Below are 17391 nucleotides of genomic sequence, written 5' to 3'. Positions count from 1 at the left end.
TGACACTGTGTATTTTTAATGTAGTGGGTCTGTGTACTCTTTTACTGATTGGACCATGAGACTGGAATAAATTATATCTATCTATCTATCTATCTATCTATCTACACTAAAAGTGCGGGACTATACTTGAAGTTTGAATTTATATACAATTTTTTAAACTTAAAACGCTTCAATTTAGCATTAAGAGTATTCAGTTAGTTTACTTCCTGCACTCCACTTACATGGCCTATAGTATACTTTCTATACCTATACTCAGGTATATGTTGATTCAAGTGTACTATTTTTTGCTAAAGGTCATGTTGAACAGTCCAACACAATGTGTCCCTGTGATTGCTGTGTATTTTTAACTACAGTACATTGAACACACTACATCAGAAATAGCCAAGCCTCTTTTCCATTTGGTTCTAATTTTGCAGTTAAGTAAAAAAAATACAGGTGCTTTTTGGTGAAGTTTAAGCTTCCTGGTGCCACATGGAATAAATGTGGTTAAAAGTAAACTATTTTAAAGGGCTGAAGAATGGACTGTATTTTACAGCTATAAAGGACATTCTATTCAGCAGCCAAAACCAGAGCTGCCAGCACGACTGCAGTTTGTGCCAAAAAGGTGCGGAATCCATCCATCCATCCACCCATTTTTCCAAACCTGCTTTGTTCTCATACGGGGTCACGGGGATGCTGGAGCCTACCCAGCTACTGAAGGACGAAGGTGGGGTACACTCTTGACTGTTTGCCAGTTCATTGCAGGGCAACATATAGACAAACAACCACACACACTCAGGTTCACGCCTAAGGGACGGTTTAGAATCCCCAATTAACCCCACAAAGCATGTTCTTGGACTGTGAATAGGTGACAGAGTGCCTGGAGAAAACCCACGGATGCATGCAGAGAGTGCTAACCTCTACACCACAGTGAAGCCATGGTACTGAACCCTCTGAGGAAAATTTAAAGGAGACGTGAATAGCTTTTCTGATAGTGTTACCAGTCCCCAAAAAGGATGACGGTCCGTGTTCTTTAGTCAGGAAAATACAGAGCAAAAGTATGGAGAAACGCAAACAAGACCTATGCATATTTCTTCCCCATCTTTCTCTTATTTTTTGCATTGTCAAGCAACTACTTAATATTTCCCTTGCATCACAGTCTCTTTTTTAATGTCTAGAACTGGAAGAACCTGTCCTTGCTTTGCTTTGACGAAGCACACGATCCAGAGTCCTTTCTTCATGAACTTGCATAAATCTGAACAAATAAAACACAATTGCATTTATGCGACAGTCGTCCTCAGCAGCTAGGTTTTTTTACAAGATGCTCTGAAGAGAGCTACAGGTAGAGTTACTGCTTTGCTTTTGCATATTTGCTGCTTCATTTGCCAAACTAAAATGAAGCTTTTACAGATCTACAAGCAGTAATTATATATAATAATAATGGTAGTCTGCAGCACTGGGGTACCACAGGGTACTGTGGTCTCTCCTTTCCTCTTCACCCTGTATACATCGGACTTCACACACAACACTGACAGCTGCCACCTCCAAAAGTTCTCTGATGATACAGCCATTGTCGGGCGGATATCTCAGGGGAACGATCTGGAGTACCTGGAGGTCATCACCAACTTTGTGGACTGGTGTGCTCTGAACCACCTGCACATCAACGCCAGCAAGACGAAGGAGGTGGTGATCGACTTCAGCAGGAAACCACATCTGACTGCACCGGTGAACATCCAGGGCTTGGACATCGAGGTCGTGGAGGACTATAAATACATGGGTGTTCACTTAAACAATAAACTGGACTGGACACACAACACAAATGCCCTGTACAAGAAGGGCCAAAGTCGTCTCCACCTGCTCAGACGACTGAGGTCCTTTGGGGTGTGCAGGACACTGCTAAGAACTTTTTATGACTCTGTGGTGGCTTCAGCCATCCTTTATGCAGTAGTCTGCTGGAGCAGCGGAAGCTCGGAGAGAGACAGGAAGAGACTGAACAAGCTGGTCAGACGGGCCGGCTCTGTCCTGGACTGCTCCCTGGACTCCATCGAGGAGGTGGGTGAGAGGAGGATGTTAGCCAAGCTAACATCAATCATGGACAACCCCTCTCACCCACTGTACCAGACTGTTTCAGACCTCAGCAGCTCCTTCAGTGGCAGACTGCTGCACCCACGATGCAAGAAGGAACGCTATCGCAGGTCCTTCATCCCAGCTGCTATCAGGCTGTTCAACACCAGCCTAAGTAAATAGTTTTCATAGTTTTTGTTTTTTATTCACTGTACAAAAACTGTATATACAGAGGACCTATATATACCTGCACATCTCTTTCCCTGTTTATTTATCAGAACACTCTTATTTTTGTATATATTCTTTCAAATGTGTGTCTGTCTAACTTGTCATTACTGTCTGTACATACTTGTGCCAAACTCCATGCTACTGTGACAAGGAAATTTCCCATTCGTGGGATTAATAAACAAATCTAATCTAATCTAATCTAAATAATTCAAAGAATCAGGTGAAAATTATTCTTTTTATTGAAAGGAAGAAGAAGCGTCGCTTACCTTTGATAACTGGGCTGTTGGTTCCAATCTTTGGTTACCCTCTAAACTAAGACTTTCACATTTATAACATGTAAGGAAAATAAAAGCATAATTGCAAAACAGATAGCATCTTTTGAGATTACCACAATAGTATTAAGAAATTTTTTTTTTTAAATAATTAGTTCCCCTCCAGAGGGAAATTAAAGAGTACCAATTAAAAAGTCAATGTTTGATGATGAGAAGATTTCATTATTATAAAGACTGTTTAAAGTCACTGTATTGGGTTATTGCCAGCTGTTATTGCTGACCTAAAAAGAAGGGTGAAATTTGAATATTTAGTAAAGTCCCTCCTCTCTTTTAGGCATTATGTTTGAAAATGTGAGGCAAATTTTTGTATTAAATAATATAGAATAACTTTTCTATTCCACATCCTTGCAGAAAAATGTAGCTACATTTTAACCATGAAGATTTTATTATTGATTATTTGTATTTGTCTCTCAGTCTCTATGGAGGTGATGCAGAATGTTTTTTAAGGAAGCAGCGACGGCACATTCACATCAGGCATGTGACCTGTGGTGTTCACACTGGAAAAACAGTGGTGTCTTCTTCTTTTTATTCTTCTTCTACTGTTTACTAGCACATGTCCGCCATCTACAGTTGAAAGAGGTTTGCTGCGAAATGTCAAAGCGGTGCAAATCTTGCTCCAGACTTTTTCTTTCACAGTTCTATTCCGATATATGAATGAATCAATGTCATGTAAGCCCAAACCACAGTTATTGATTTCTCCTCCTTGATCAATTTTCAAAGGAATTGAAAAGGGCCCCTAACCATACATCACTACTGATGACTTTATATCGACAACTGGACTGAGTGGGTGTGACGTCAGTCGTAGAAAATGCCTTACCTGGCTCTAGCAAAAAGAAGCCAACTCTATTACCATTTCTCTGCAATTTTGACGACACCATGTTGGAGCCAGACGACAGGGATTGGTCCAACTCGTCAGAGTCACATTTCTAGGGCAACTGCTGTCGCTAATCATTAGAAAGCTTGTTGGAATCCACACCCCTTCCACCGAAGGAGGGATCAGAAGAATATGTCAATCACACATTCGAGATGGGAGCCAGCGTGCTTTACCACGTGCTTAACTGAGGCATCTGATTGGTCATTTTATAACTTGAATAACTTGCAGTAAAGGAAAAACTATAATGAAAACAAAAGTTGGATTAGCAAAATGTTAAAAGAATGTGTGTGTGTGGGGGGGGGGGGGTCACTCAGTCCAGTTCTCTTCAGACAGTCAATGGTCAATACCAAATCAGAGTCACTGATTGATTAAAGTTCAACGTGGATTAACCTGTGAGATGCATTCAATGACTGCGCGTTTTCTTCGTAGAGCCCAAAAACTGTTGTGGAAACTTGCATAACGACAAATGAACACAAGAGTTTTGAACCTGGGAGCCTAAAAGATGCGATTCCAGTGGAAGTGGCCGCTTGAACGCGCGTTGCCGAAGGGTTTTCTTAACATAGCTTCACACATTACAGCATAGCTGAAGAAAAAAAAGGGTTTCCGAGGTGATGCACAGAGGTCATGTGATCAAAGGGAGTGTTACGCAATTGCACCTCATAACCTAAAGTGCAAGGTCTAAGGATAAAAAGTAAGGTATTATAAACTAAATGCTGACATTCAAATATGTTTGATTTGCTCAGTGTTCTCGCTGATGTGTGACATGCTTGACTGATGGCATGTTCATGTTCTGAAGGCCATGTCATGAGTTTGGAGGCAAAAGACGGGGAAGAAGGAGGATGGGGGAGGGGCATTTCTTTCCCACAGCAACTACGGAGCTTTGATCCCAGTATATCTTCCAGTCATCTGTGAGTATATAGGATCCCCCCGGGGATAAGCAGACCAGAACACGCCAGCATGTGCGAAGAGTACACAGAAAACCAGCAATGGTGCTTTGAGAGTGACAGGGGAGCCGGACGGGTCTGATGGACAAGCCGGGGAGCAGGTACGCTCAACACTGCGAAAAGAACACGTGGCTTTACTTCCCAGACGCACACTAGGACAGGCAAGCAGAGTGACAGATAGCATGAGGATAACAGACGGCCAGACAGATGCATCATGGTATTCCAGATTTACGGTGAGAGACCGGCCAGGTATAGTGCCTAATAGCACAACATTCAGACAGACACGGACAGCTGCCGCAAGGTAGAGTCTGAGTCGGCCAGAGACAGACAGATGCCCTTCTCTCAGCTGGAAGGATGCTTCAGCAAGGAGCACACAAACACGGGGAGGCGCCACGCACACACAGCCCTCAGCTCGTCCTCCTCCTCTCTCCACCTGTCTGCTCCTTGCTGTCAGAGAGCCAGACAGGTGGTGATGTTTGTTCCCTCAGGCTCTGTCACCACCCTCTTCCACCCCCCACCCCCACTAACCCCCAACCCATCTTGTTTCCATCCTTCCCTTCCCTTTTCTGAGTGGCATTTAAAAGCCGCTGCCCCTCAATAAAAAAAAAAAACGCAGACTGAAAGCACCGAATGAAAAGCATATCTGCTTGTGGCTGGAGCCCAGGTATGAATGAGACAGAGGCTTTGTGCCAGGTAATCATTGTTCGGATGCTAATGACAAGGAATGAATAAACCTTTATTTACTTTTCGCTTTCTTCCCTTTTTTTATGTTTTTTTTGTCTGTTCTCTGTAGCTCATTTAACCGGTCAGGATCTTTTAGGACGTCATTTCAGTCCCTGAATGGCTGCTGGCAATCAGCAGAAAAAAGATAGGGGGAGAAAAGAAAGGAGGCGTGGTGGTTCTGGTACGTAAAATCTCAAGATCAGCCATCATAAAGGCCCATGAGAAGACATTCGTAGAAAAAAAAATGTTTCAGATGTAGGTAGATTTAACCATCCAAGGGGAATGGGGCTCCAATTTCCAGTTGCTTACGCAATGTAGCCAAGAGTTTTCATGCCAAAAAACATTGTGCATGTATGCATAAGTATAGGTTTATTAGAGCTGACATAATCTCCCACCGCCAACATTTGCCGAACGAGCAAGTGACAACAATCAGCACAGAACATTCAGTAGGTCAGCCCCAGGGTGAAGAATCACTGAAAACGATATAACATTCCTCTTTATTTTCTATGTGCCACTACACACAAATGCTTCCGATTTATGCAAATCTCGCAAAAATTCCCCTGGTGACTAGTAGCAGTGCGTATAAGCAGTGTGGTCGTTTGTCAAAATGCCTATTCTCCACCAGCTCTGCCCTCTTCTCTATCTCCCTGGCCACTGGAATTGCTTTGCATGGCTTATATTGTTGGAAAAGGTGCAAATTTTGTGTCATTTAAACAATATGAGACAGAGCAAGCTATCTGTAGCTTGTGTACACCAGCAGAGTTGCAATTATGTGTGAAAAGTGTTCTCAATTTGTACACTTTTGGTTCCCAAAGAGGACACATTAGGTTTTGGGAGGATCTGCCTTTTTTTTCCAGTTGTCATATAAAACTTGGACCAGCAGCAAGTGTTCTGTGCTACAGGAAAACACTGCTACTATAATCTGGCTGATGTACCAACAGTCGAGGTTTCTTTTTTTACCCTGTTCGAGACTCTTGGGGCCTTTTTTTTAAAGAGTGGTGGCTGTAAAGTGACAGGTGCTGTATCATATGAGACAGGAAGGGACAGATTATGCTGCAGCGCTCTGCAAACTGGCAGTTGGGTATCTTTACAAGCCATAGAGGTTGTTTTGCAGCATATATTTCTGACCTAACATTTGCATAAGACAAGCTTTTAAAACCGGAGTTAATTGATATTTAGTGACTGTAACAACAAAACATAAAACTTTTCAAATCTTGAGATCTGTCTTAATTTTAATTCTTTTCTTTTTTTTCCGTTATGCATCTTGCTACAATGTATTTTTAGTGCCTTTTTATATGTTGTATAACAGGATTTAAAGGCACAAATCTTCCAGGGAAGAAAACTGCTGTCCCTCTGGCACAGCTTTTGTGACAGTAAGTGCAACCAGACCTCTATTCATACATTTTCTAAACCATCTTTATTCCTGTTTTGGGTCATGAGGTTGCTGGAGCCTATCTAACTACTGACCAGCTTGTCATTCCACCACGGGCAACATAGAGACACACAACTACACAGTCCCATTCAAACCTAAGGAACACAATTAGAGCCACCAGTTGATCAATGAAGCATGTTTTTGGATTGCTGGAGAAAACCCCTGCACCCCTGAGGAGTTATTGTAAACTCTGGGATTTGAACTTTCTCGCATTGAGTCAAGAAGGCTAACCACTACACCACCATGCACCTTACAACCAAACCCAATTCAGGTTTTTGCAACTTCCTCACTTTCACCCATGAGCAGCAGAACAGGACAGAAGAGGTTTTTTTGTTGTTGTTTTTTTCCCCTAAGAATATTGATTCCAGGCAGCAGTGGATGCAGTCTATTTATTCATTTATTAATTTTACTGACAGAAATTGGGTGATGACAGTTTTATTGAAACGTTTTACTGCATTGAGGACTAAATTTCTGTCAGACAAATTTTCCACAAAACAGCTGTGCTAAATCCGTTGTTATTTTTTAACTAGCCAGGAATCTGCTGAAAAAAAACAGGGACATTGTGCATCTGCATTTTAAAAGAGTGTGAGCACAATTTTGTTTATAATGAAAACATGGATGTAGGGTATTATGCGCTTCGTTTAAATTGTGTTCTGCATTTTTGTTTTTCTGTATTATCAAAAGACATAACTGGAGCAAACTGTCTAGTATAAGGACTCGGGTTTTGGGGATTATTGGAATTTTCCACTGCATGACAGATAAAATATCAGCTCATAGAGGAAGATTAACCCTGTAAACCCCACTACATCAAAAGAATGACATAAAATTCAGATATTTTGGAATAAAGATGTCTTTTTAGTCCTTTGATAAAATCCACAGAACATTTTTTTTGCAATTATCATCTTTTACGAGATATATCAAATGAAACACTGGGTTATTTAGAAATGTTTTGCTCACAACAATGTTACTTTAAGATGCAAAATATTCACTTGAGTGTTCAGAATTAGAAGCACCTTATATATCTAATTTCAAATATGAGAAACACAGTTTTAACACGGCTTAAAGAATTAATTATCAACAAATGTTGCTTTCTTTAATACAGCTAGTAGTCATTTAAAAAAATTAATAACAGAAGATTTCTTACCATAAAGTTTTGAAAATTTACAGTACATTTCCCACCAAAATTGGTTCTGAGATTTAATGGAAGCAGCTATTTTGAAATGAGCAGGAAAAGCCTCTCTACTGCCCCTAGTGGAATGATGATAAACTACATGGCAGAAAACCGCTTTGTAGTTTTGTATTTGTTTTTCTGGCTGCAATTACTGGATTATTTTTTCTGGTTCAATGTGTTAAGCCATGTTCTGTAATGTTGCGGCTGAGCCTTTCAAAATAAAACACAACAGCTGGTGGAGGTATTCCAATACAGCCCTTAGCCCTTACAGTACTCCAACTCTAGAAGCCTTTTTTTTTAACAGCAATCTTGAGGAAAATGTAGCATTTCAAAAGTCCTTAAAACAGTTTTTTTTTTTACCACGCATAAGTTTTTAAAACAAACTATGTTTTCAGAGTTCATTGTTGCTGTCATCATTTTCTAAATATGTTCTGTTTGCAGCAGCGACCTTTCTGAATAAAGTCTGTCATCTGTGGTTAAAAAAAAGTTTTTACGGTAAGTTTGGATCACGGTAATAAGATTGGGATTTCACAAATGAGTGTATCAAATATGGTTATATAGGGTTATCATGAAACCACATGCCAGAACACAAAAAGCTTTGGTTTTTTGTTTGTTTGGAAGCTTTTTTTTTATTACAGCAAAACCAAAAAAAAAAAAGAAAGAAATTATAGACTACAAACTGACAAACAAAAAATAAATAATTAAGGTTTATAGGCTTAGCAAAAAACAAATATTATTTGCAATGTTGTTTTTTTTAATAATTTTGCATTATATGGACAAAGGTTGTTGATGCAGTAAATCTCAGAAATATTCACACAATTACAATTACAATAATTTGGAACTAAACCACGTGACACATCTGCACCTACAGCATTCGTATGCAACACACGGCATTGATAAAACACTGCGAGATGCAACTTTCAGTGACTGTGAATGGATTCACATGGTAAATAATGTGACTGATTGATTTTTTCTTTTTTTTTTTTTTACAAAAACTTAAATTCCACAAAATAAGGGTAAAAAAAAAAGATCTTTCAACTTTCTACAAAAAAAGGAAACTTTTTTTTCTGAGCTCATTATTATTTAAATAAATAAAAAAAAGCAGTTGTGAGGTATCGGATGTTTCTCTCTTTTGAACAACATCTGAATCAAAGGTGTCTAAGGAAAGCCAAACGCACTCCTGGGTTGTCTGCCTTTTTCTAAGAAGTGTTGAATTTCCCTCCTTTCATGTGTCTGCAGGCACACGGCGGGTTTTATTCTGTGAATCTGGCACTAAAACACTGACGGATTTAATAAAACCAAATAACATTTTTTAAAAATTGTGATTGATTTGTAAGCACATTGCGTCAAAAACATCCTATAGTTGTTCAAACATATTTGCATTCATTCGTTTAATTATATAACACTGAAGGATCATTTCTGTGCAGAAATACAGAAAATAAAAGAGTCTGTGTTCTCCCCACATTCACACTAAACACAAAGTAGTTCTGACAGCAGCCTAAATGTACTTAGTTACCCCTCAGAGAAGCATTGAGCTGTGAAGTTCTTTCATATTTTAGGATGGACCAATTTGCAATGAATTCCAGATAAGGCCCAATTTGATTATTTATTTATCCATTTCTTTTCATTCCAAACATGAAACTATTCAGCTTTGTTCACTTCAGCAGAAAATCTGCGCCCAGCCGAAAAAATGAACAAACGCGAGCTCGGTAGAGAGTGTGACAATACATCAGCAAAAAAGAGAATGGCTTTAGTGAAAGAAATAAAAAGGAGATGGAAGGGATAAATTAAAACGACAGATGACAAATAGTAAAAAAGAAAAATCACATCTGGAAAGAGATAAGTGAAAAAAGACTAAATGATTAAACCTTTAAAGATTTATCCGTACCCATTTCAAAGGTCACCTTCAACAGATAACCTGTCCATCATGATAAAAAAAAAAAGTAAGCTTTAAATTGAGTTCAGATCTTTAAGGCAATGCCACCAGCTCAGCTCAGGGAAGAATTATTCTCCATCTTTATCTACATCCAACTTCAACTTCAAACAATGCTCAATTCTCTGTAACTCAGAAAGTTTCATCAACTTCGGCTGTCACTTAGATTTACAATTCAATAAGAGTCAGTTTGATGTTTACTCATATTTTAATGTCATGAAAATTAAAAACGTTTTGGAGAAAAACTTGAATGACTTTGAAGCACACGAAGAAAGTAAATGTAAGGGTTGAAGAGGGGCTGCTCAAAAAAAAAAAAACTTCTGAGTCTTGGAGACTGTAGACGATGGGAGGCGTCTTTGGCTGCTGCGCATTTATCGTCTCTACAGAAAACTAACTCAAAGACTTTTGACGCCAGAAGTGTCAGAAACTGCTTCTCAACAGTCTTTGGATGACTTGAGCAGCAGCTCATATCCCAGTGGCTTTTCAGTATCATATACATTATGAAGCTCAAGAGGTGGGGGGGGACGGGGAGTCAGCTCTGTCAAAACGAAGAAGAAGGAAACTGTCTAATTCATCTGAGTATGAAGAAAAAACCTCATTTTATATGCAGAAAGTGTATTTTGAAATAAAACTGTAAAAGAAATCAACTTTTTACGCAAAAATAAAGGGGTTTGATGGTTATTTGCTATATATAGTAGGGGTGTAGGGAAAACTCAATGCAGCGATAAATCAGGATATTTTGTTTGTATTGTTTTAAAACGTTGAAAAGTAGGGGTTGGTGGATCGATCTGAGTATCAGTAGAATTGATACCAAGGTAAAGTATCGATACAGTAGCAAGCTTGAATTTGCTTAAGGAGTACATCATCATCATTCAAGCGCGGTGTCTTTTAAATTAACCATTCAATTAACATGAAATTAGGAATACTAATATTCAAGTAGAGTTTTTTTCTAAGTCAAAACTTGTGAAAAATGTTTCTGGTACAGTCTTGGGATATATCGTGTAACATATCGTGTCATGTTGCGATACGTATTGTATCCCCAATACACACCCCTAGTATTTAGTATCCAAATATGTTTCCATAAAGGCTGCAATGACAAAGAGAGTGGTAGAGTTGATTGACTCAGTCCAGTAAAAAAAGAAGTATATTCAAAGTTAAAAGGGGTCTTTCGATTCTGCTTTTGAGCCGTTGTTTCATTGAAAGTTCAGGAAAATGTTCTAAGCTGTGGAAAAAGAAGTATAATTGACCAAAATGCCCCCAAATAAGGGCAAAATCTGAGATGCAACCTAAATTAGAAGCTCAACATTGTCTTGTTTCTCTAAATATCCCTACAATATTTTTAAGCTAGGGCAAACTATATTAAAAGCAGTAAATTACTTATTTTTTTCGCAGTGAACACGTATTTAAATTAACGAAAATAACCTGATTCTTTTTTTTGGGGCAGGGGTGTCAAAATGTTTTGGTAAGAGGGCCGAATTTGGTGAAGGGAACCCGTATAATGGCATTAAATGGAACTGAAAAGGTTTTTTACTATGGGATACTTTTCAGTCAGCATAATAAAAATAAATTTAAATACATTTTTACCAGACTTACTGTAATTTTTTATGAAATGAAGATAATGTTTCTCTGGGAAAAACTAAATTAAATGTGGGTTCAAATGAAATGGTTACACAATATCTCACTATTAAATACTCGCTGTAAACTTTTACATTGAAATCATGTGAACAGCAGAAGAACAGTTATTTTATCAGAAGTACAATTGATCACAGAAAAAAATACATTTGTTCTTCACAGGTTGTTGCCACAGGTTTAAAATGGCTTATAACAATATCTAGCATTCACAATCAAGAAATCATAGTTCTTGATTTTACAACAGGAGCATTTCGTAAGTCTGTGGAAATGTAAACACGGGCCGGACTTTGGACGTATCGGGGGGTTTAGCCCATTGTCTTCTTTTCTGTCTTCCCTCGCTTCGACGCCACCCATAAAATATTACATTTTTATAATATTTTAATTTTTCCAACATTTTGCCTTAACATATAACATACATGATTTTTTTTTTAAAGATGCAAACCTTTTTCTTTTATCTATTTGTTTTTTGATTATAGTTTAAAGCAGCTTTTTTCTTGTATCACATTAACAAAGACATCATACAAACATTTCTCCATTTATTGCATCAACAGCTGCCACTTTGAGGAGGTTTAAATATGGTCGGATTTTCTGGAAGTAAGTTTTTTTTTTCTGTATTTTGCTGCATAAAAAAATGAAAGATACAATTAAAAAACTCTAACTTTATTTTTTGGGATCTACTAAAATGTATTAGCTACACCAAACTATTTAGGTATTACCGGAACACTGCAAACCATAGCAGATATCCTGAAAAACTCATGATCTACACGCATTTTTTAAAAAAGAGCTTAGGGAATGTTTATCCAGGGTTTTCTTCATGTAAAAGCAAACACAGCTTGCATTTGTGTGAGTGAAGTGCCAGAAAAAAGCAGAAAACAGACCCTCACGCTGCACAGAAGTACTGTATATTCCTCTTCTAATAGTGCCATGCTGTCAGTGATAATGAGCCAAGAAAAAAGTCTCAAACAAACCGACTGTATGTAAGCATCATTGTGTGTTTGAAGGTGTGGGAAGACAACAGTGTTTCCAAGTGTCTGCACCTTCTTCCTGCATGTAGGTGCGCCTACTTTTGCGTGGTGGAAAGGTTTCACTCCACATCATAATAACCCTCGAGCAATTACAGCTTGTGGGTTTGAACCTGCAACACCACACACGTGCGTGCACACTCAAGTTCAACAGACTCACAGACAGTCGGCTAAATCTATCATATTTGGCTGCAATTTTACCATTAAGTAAATGTTAAAGCTTGGAAGCAATTGCCCCCATATCATCCACAGATAATAACATGATGAATAGGAAAAGTGTCAGCGAGCAGATTAAATACCAGAGAGCGTGCAAGACAGAAAATATGCTCATACAGCCAGATGCTGGCTGCCTACACGCTGGAAGGATGATAATTAACGAAACAAAAGCCAAGCAGACCTTACCAGCGGAGGATGTTGCAGTCAACAGCATGGGAGCACAAAGAGCAGGTAAAACTCTGCAAACGCATAAAATCTACCCAAGCAAAGCTGCAGCACTTATTCAGAGCAGCTGCTGATGGGAAAGGCAGGAGAAACGTCAGGCTTTAATTGATCTCACATGGAACTAATCTGATCCAACAAACTTGTTTTTCAATACCTGTTTTTGAGACTTAATGATTTATCATGCAAGGCCTGGATTCAAACTAAAGGAGCTAAAAAAAAAATTAAGAAAAAGGCAGATTCACTCCAAGACCGAGTCCCAGACTGCCAAAGTCATGTTTTTTTCTGTTTCTCTTAATTTTTGAGTTACTGCTTCATCCATATTGCAATACAATGCCAAAGACCAATCCTCTCAAAGGACTTTTCAAGATTCAAAACAGTTTTCTCAGCTGTGCATCATTACAGAGCCAATCAAGTTCAACAAATCACAGATTCTTGCTATCTAAATATGTCTGAATGGTTGCTATATGTACGTCTTTTTTGGATAAATTTTAATTATAACAATATATATACAGTCACCATCATTTATACTTTTATTTAGAACATGAGAAAAAATTTATTTCAATTACGACTCTAAGTCGTAAATTTACGGGAAAAAATCTCCTAAATTTACAAGTTTTTATCTTGTAAATTTACAAGATAAAACTCAGAAATTTACCAGGATTATCGACGAAAAAACACAAAAGTTTTCTGTTCATCGGAGCCTATAGCTTGAAGATGAAATATGTGGAGCCTTTTGTGAAATTTTATTTCCAGATAGGTTTCAAAGACAAAGAGATTCTGAACTTTTTGGCGACTGAAAATCAGATTCTTTTCAGTGGAAAAGGTTCTGTGTTAGTAAAGCGGAGTTTCATATGTAAAATAAGGAGCTCAGAGACACGTATAGGTGTAGAGGACCGCTGCAGCCTTTATTCTCCTTTTCATTCACATAACCTGAAGTTCAGTTGTCACAAGTAAACAGTGTTACATACGCCCCCTCCTCCAGATGAAATGTCCCATTTCAACATAAAACAATAAAGACGAATGAAAATAGTCTGTTAAATTAGCATTAGAACGTTGAAAATGCCAAAAAGTGATCCTCCTCCTCAGACAGAAGCGTCACACAAACAGAGATCTTGTCTCTGGAGGAGGAAGAAAGGATTGAAGTGGACAGCTGCCTGCAGGGACACCGATGGCTTCATCAAGGGGCTGCAGAGATCCTGCAAACCACCCATCAATAAATAAAACATTAATAAATCATAAATCAAACAAATGAGCATCCAAACATTTGTAAAGTTATCAATAAACATTAAGCTCACCTGTTCAATTGAATTTAGTAGGTCTGATCTGCTGCTGCGCGGTGTTCACTTGCTCACTTCCACTTTAATCTCGTAAATTTGCGAGTTATTTTCTCATAAATTTACAAGATTTTTCTCAAGACTAAAAATCTCGTAATTTTACTTTTTATTTTTTTTAGTGGCCCTAGAACTCAGTCATACTCTCGCTAGCTTTCAGCCCCTCACAATCCCAACCAAAAAAATGGCAAGCAACATCAACGCTATCCAGCTGTTTTGAGGCAGATGGCAGCTCATGAGAGGAAAACCGGGACATACATGTACCTATTTTTCCGCCGGTGCATGCATTCGAATGGAGTAGAGTATGAAGCTTGTGGCCTGCTGGTTGTAATATAACAACTACAAGCTTTTTGAAACAAAAAAATTTTTTATGAAGCATTTTTTTTATCTGCTCGATGATTTCAATTCAGAAATACTCAGAAACACAATATAAATTCTAGTTTTCTTTGTATATGTCCTACATCCTGAAAAAATACTTCAAGAGCATGTTAAAACATTAAAAACATGGTTTTCATTGGAGCGAGTCTTTCATAAAATTCATCTGGAAAGATATGAGTTTTGATCCCAGAACCTGACTGACACAACAATGCATTCATGCATGTTGTTCTTTAAAAATCTGCTAAATTTTGGACATTGCTTTTTGGTTCCTGTAAAGGCTAATGGTTGCGCATCTTCTCGTAGTCCTAAGTCAGTGCCTGCCGGCCACTGCCGGTTTTATTTTCACGCCTCCAGCAAGCTTATACCCAGCATACACGGAGAGCAAAACCTTCACAGCAAGGCCTCCAGGACCACCGCTTCCCATAACAGCAGGAGAGCTTCCCTGCCAAATGAGCCTGAGCCTGCAGAGATGCAACTGCACACTTTGTGGCTTGATGAGGCGAAAAAATTGAGGATAGTGAACTTTCCCCTTTTTCCCTCTACTTACACTGTCAGAAAAAAGGGTACGGTTGGGGTACGTTTGTGAACACTTAGGGTACAAATGGTGAATTTGTACCCTAAGTGAGTCATAATTACACCTTAGGGTACTCATATGTACCATTTAAGGATAAAAAAGGTACAAATATGTTTCCAACCATCAGAGGGCCCATATTTGGACCCTTTATTCCACAAACAAAGGTACAATCACTTGTGTGACAAAAGTAATAATTCAAAGTGTATGAAACGTCACCCAAAATCATTTAATACGTTGTTGGTTATTTGGAAAAGATGCACAAAATAACCAAATATATTTAAGAGACCACACATCTTTTATGACTAGTTCTGAACAGTACACAAGCACATTAAATTTTATTGATTGTGCAGAGCATCAAGATAATAACTTTTAAACATGTATTAGTGTGAGCCTGGTTTGTTTTTACATATATAAGAGCTGTTTTAAGTTTTGCCTTTAATTTAGAGCAAAAGCACAATGTAGAAAAAATGATTTGATGTTTTTAACCTTATATGGTGTACTTTAACTTGGCCTAAGTTCAATTTAAATTTCTAGTATTTGAGCTGTTAATTTAAGTTATTTTTTTTCTAATCATACATTCTCATAAAAAAGTAAATTTCTCTGTTACTACGTTACATTATGTGTACATATTAGTACCTTTTAGTTTTTGTACCTACACAGGAAAAATGAGAGAGTACTTTTTTCGGAGTTACCATCAGTAATTATTATTTAAGTAGGTGTAAAAACGTAGAGGAAATATGTTGGAGTAATCCAGCGAGACCACGCCCACTCTACTTTCTTAAGTTTCGTTTCTTCCGCCATTTTGTTATCCCGCAGCGGCCGGAGGAAGATAGAGGCTGTGACTGAGGTAAGTCTGCTAATTGCTCAAAAATAAGTTAAAAACTTGTTTTAAGCGGGTTCGTTTATTTTATCTGTAAGGAATAACTTTTGTGTAGTGGAATGCTGCTATTCCACCGTGTGTGTGCCTGTGAGGAGATTGAAAACTACGAGCAGGAGTTTGCTAACGGTTAGCCTCAGCCGTTTGAAGTTCAGCTAAATGCAGCCATTAAATAAATTAAGCTGTTGTTTTGTATTGGTGTTGTACCGCGTTCCGTTAAATACATTGAAATATATACATTTTTTCACTAGATAATTCTGTCGCCGTTTTACCGATGTACGCTGGCGTTTATGCACCGGTTGTTGTTGCCCCCCCCCCCCCTTTTTTTTCTTTTTCTTTCCCTTTCTGTCTTTCTTAGTAAGGAAGCCAGCTTTTTTAACGACCAGCTCCATAATTCCTACTGATATTTATCAGTTCCGTCGAATTCAATGCGTTAATCATTTGAATCTGTAATGTGTAGGAGTCCAATAACGTTTTTTTTTTTACACCGCAGTATGGCGGTCCTTCCTATTTATATGTCAGCCTGCCTTAGCTGCTGTGCGCGGGCAGCCACCATTTCCCGAATGCAAGACAGTGACAGACTGTTTAGGTTGTCATGATCGCTCATTGTTGGTCAAGCGAAGTTTACACTGTGTATTGTTGATTTTGATCATTCTCCTGAAGAGATAATTTTTTTTAAATGGAGGTCCGTGATTCCAGATACTCGTCACGATTTCCCATACCAAAAATCTATAAACCAGGAAAAAATAATTTTTTTTAAATGAAATTCCAAGAAATTAATCTGTAGGCCCTTAGAAGCCATTGCATTGTCGTCAGTGTTTTTTTTTTTAGCAGTTCTGCAAATTCTGCAACATTGCTGTGGCAGCTAGTGTAAACTTTATATTTCCCATTACTATTTTAAAATGTATTAATTTATTTGGAACAGGGCTTAGATCTGAATAAATGCTGTGTTGGTACCTTTTGGTGTTGTAATGTTTTTTGTAATATATTTTTTTTTTCCCACCAGGAAAGATGCAAGCTGTGCGTGAACATGTCTAACGCCAAAAGAAAAATGTTTGGAAGTTCAGCTGACCTACAAATCCTTTTGGGAATGTGGTGAGTGGAAACATCACAATTTCCAGCATTTTTCTTTACAGGAATCAGTCAACTTTGTGGATAAACTGTCAGCTGTGATGCAAACAGATTTTTTTAATTGCTTTTTAATTTAAAGATAATTTCTGTGCTGTATTCTAAACATAATTTTGCTTTGTTCACAGCTGCCAAAAAGTTCAACATCCCAACCTTGGACTTGAAAGTGTTTGATGACTCAAAGACAGAAGTTGAGGAGGTTTTTGATCTCCTGTTGAAAAACCCAAACCTTGGTGTGTTGGAAATTTGTCTGGCCGAAGATACAAATCCAGAAGGTGAAGTTTTTCATTTAAATTGTAATTTATCTATTTTGTTTTGAATAGTTTTG

The 17391-nt window shown here is 38.1% G+C and overlaps 1 long non-coding RNA gene across 1 annotated transcript; it reads left to right on the top strand.

The window, feature by feature from the left end:
• The first annotated feature begins 15765 nt into the window (after positions 1-15765).
• Positions 15766-17241, top strand: LOC110016978. The gene is made up of 3 exons (XR_002875104.1): positions 15766-15905; positions 16942-17030; positions 17192-17241. It is a non-coding gene; the product is annotated as an uncharacterized LOC110016978 (long non-coding RNA).
• The last annotated feature ends 150 nt before the right edge of the window (positions 17242-17391 follow it).

This window comes from Oryzias latipes, chromosome 17, assembly GCF_002234675.1.
Source record: "Oryzias latipes chromosome 17, ASM223467v1".
Classification (NCBI taxonomy): Eukaryota; Metazoa; Chordata; class Actinopteri; order Beloniformes; family Adrianichthyidae; genus Oryzias; species Oryzias latipes.
Note: the sequence above shows the minus strand (reverse complement) of the source record. Positions and strands in the feature narration are given on the sequence as shown.